Genomic DNA, 3,372 nt, shown 5'->3' with positions numbered 1-3,372 from the left:
AGATGGACTGAGACCCGCCCCTGTGCCCACTGCAGCCTCAAGACCCACAGTTCCTTTCAAGGTGCACTGGGCCCCTAGTAGTTTAATAAAAAATCAGAATGAAAGGAGCGTTAATGGAGATGCAAGCCACCTGTTATGGGAGCATGAGGGGAATAGTTAGGACTTGGGAAATCTATGAGACATTTTTAAACTTGACTTTTTAAAAAAATAAGTATTTTTCTATAATTTTGGTCTTGAACTTTTAGAAAATTAATATTTATTTTTTTAAAATTTTAATTGATTTCATAGAGAGGAAAGGAGAGGAAGAGAGAGATAGAAACATCAATGATAAGAGAGAATCACTGATGGCTGCCTCCTGCACACCCCACATTGGGATAGAGCCTGCAACCCGGGCATGTGCCCTGACTGGGAATTGAACTGTGACCTCATGGTTCATGGGTCAGCGCTCAACCACTGAGCCATGCTGGCCAGGCTTTCTTGAAGTTTTGACCAAATGTTAGGAATCTGAAAAGTGGTGTTTTAGTTTCTATTGTGCCTTCCTCCAAGGCAGGGGTCCTCAAACTTTTTAAACAGGGGGCTAGTTCACTGTCCCTCAGACCGTTGGAGGGCCGGACTATAGTTAAAAAAAAAAACTATGAACAAATTCCTATGCACACTGCACATATCTTATTTTGAAGTAAAAAAACAAAACGGGAACAAATACAATATTTGTATTTGCATGTGGCCTGCGGGCCGTAGTTTGAGGACCCCTGCTCCAAGGGGTTCAAAAGTTCTTAAAGTGAGATTTGAGTAGATATGGCACCTGTATTTTGAATGACACACCTGCCTAATAAGTGATGTTTTATCCCTTAAGACTAGGGTGGCTGACCTGGTTTGTTTGGTTGTCCCAGGATAATTGGTGTTCTCCCTCTCTTGCTCAGGAGTACCCTGGTTTGGAGGAATATTTATGTGTCCCCAAATTGAGATAGCATGACCTTTTAGAGGTAGATTCCATATGCCAAAAATATGATGAAAATATCTTTATATTTTTGTTTTTTTTACACTCTTTTGTTTCTACATAGTCTGCTATTAATATACCAAAATACAATTTAAAAAATTCAAAATATGTGTAATGCCTTAGTCAAGAGATAACACTAAATATTGTTTATATTATGCAAATTTAAGAAAGTCAGTAGCCCTCCTTTGTACAAAGTATTTCATATATATATATATAATGCTAGATACTAAAAGTGTCTAGTTTTTCTCCCTTCTATTTTCTGCTTTAATTGAAGTAAAATATTATTTGAAAATATTATTAATTGAAGAAAATACTAGGGAGGAATAAGACTGCTAATGGTAGAAAATATACATTTGATTTAAAATTTGATTTTATTTTTACCATCACTATTTATACCTCTGTGCTCTCTTCCACTTCCACCCTCCACCTCACAATCACCACACTGCCCCGCACCTACCCCCTGCTCCCTGTACCCACCCCCTGATCACTGTGTCCTCCCCGCTCCCCTGCACCCTCCCTTACCCTGTGGTCCGGAGCAGGCTCGGTACCCAGCCCTGGTCGGTGTACGTGAGGGAGGCAACCAATCGATGTGACTCTCACATTGATGTTTCTCTCTCTCTGTCTCTCCCCCTCCTTTTCATTCTCAATAAAAACATCAATGGAAAAAATATCCCTGGGTGAGGATTAAAATAAAACGAAACAAAAAAGAGTTGATATTACTAAATGTCAGAGTAGGACTTACTGATTTTGTGCTAGTTTGTTTTATATAGTTCCTCTGCACCTTCCCTTCTCCCTGTGTATGTGGCAGGTAACTCCATTGATAGCTCCTCTGACTCTTGGATGTGCTCTTCAAGCTTGTTTGGTTGGGGAGCCTCACCTGGTTCATGTATAGTACACTAATTTTTCCCCCTTCATCATTTTAAGCATTGGTTTTTATACCTTGAAAATCTTTTTTTAAAAAAAATATATTTTATTGATTTTTTTACAGAGAGGAAGGAAGAGGGATAGAGAGTTAGAAACATCGATGAGAGAGAAACATTGATCAGCTGCCTCCTGCATACCCCCTACTGGGGACGTGCCCGCAACCAAGGTACATGCCCTTGACCGGAATTGAACCTGGGACCCTTCAGTCCACAGGCCGATGCTCTATCCACTGAGCCAAACCGGTTACGGCTATACCTTGAAAATCTTACATAGAATTCCCTTATGTCATCAAGTCCTTGATGGATTAAAATCCTAAGTGGAGCCTTAGAAGAAGGAATGGAAGTACTCAGAGCCCATGGATACAGTTCTTTTAAAATTTGTAATTGAAGGTGAGGCATCTGCCATGTCTATGACTTAGTGGCCATCTCACTTTGAGTGTCCAACTTAAAGATATTCTGTTTTCTATTCAAGTACCTTCTATATGATGATTTATCTTACTTTTCACAAACCAGTATTTTAGGAGCAAATGTCTTAAGAATAGATGAAGGAGAATGATGTTATTAGAAGAACAGAGGAAGAAGTAACACATGTACTAAGCATTTTTATATTGTTGCATAGAAGGCTAGATGACAACAGAGATTTGCATTGTGCCTGGAAAGTGGCTGATCTGCCAAGGACATTTCCACTTCATTTACATTCAGGTATGGTCATGTGACAAGTTGTTGCCAATGGAATGTGAAGTATTCTCTTCTGGGCTGAGGTGGTTAAGAGGCAGCTGCACCTTCTCCAATCTCTTTTAAAAAAAATTTCTTTTTTGTAATGTATTTTTATTGATTTCAGAGAAGAAGGTAGAGGGAGAGAGATATAGAAACATCAATGATGAGAAGGAATCATTGATTGGCTGTCTCCTGCATGCCTCCTATAGGGGATTGAACCTGCAACCTGGGCCTGTGCCCTTGGCCAGAGTTGAACCAGGGACCCTTCAGTCCACAGGCTGACACTCTATCCATTGAGCCAAACCAGCTAGGACTCTAATCTCTTTTTGTGGCAGTTTGTGAAGCCAAGTGTGGAAAGTGACAGTTACAAGATGAAAAGAGCCTGTGTTCTTGAATTACTACCAATACTTGCACAGGGATTGTATACAAGGACACTTCTGTTGTATTAAACCAAGATATTAACACAGTTTGGACTTTATCTGTTAAAGGAGCTTGCATTGCTCTAACACACATCTTAATTTAATATTAATCTACCTTGTGAAGTAGATATTATTTCTTTCATAGATGGGGAAGAGAAGTAACTTCCATTTAGGACAGAGCAGATCTGATTTAAAAGCGAATGAGTTCTCCATTATAACATGTTGAATCTTCGAGAAAAGATGTTAGTTGAGATAGAATAAATCCCAACCTTTCAGATTACAAATTTTAGTTTATAGCAGTAATTTTTTCTATGGA

Source organism: Myotis brandtii, unplaced genomic scaffold (assembly GCF_000412655.1).
Source record: "Myotis brandtii unplaced genomic scaffold, ASM41265v1 scaffold29, whole genome shotgun sequence".
Classification (NCBI taxonomy): domain Eukaryota; kingdom Metazoa; phylum Chordata; class Mammalia; order Chiroptera; family Vespertilionidae; genus Myotis; species Myotis brandtii.
The sequence above is the reverse complement of the archived record's forward strand: the minus strand, read 5'-3'. Positions refer to the sequence as shown.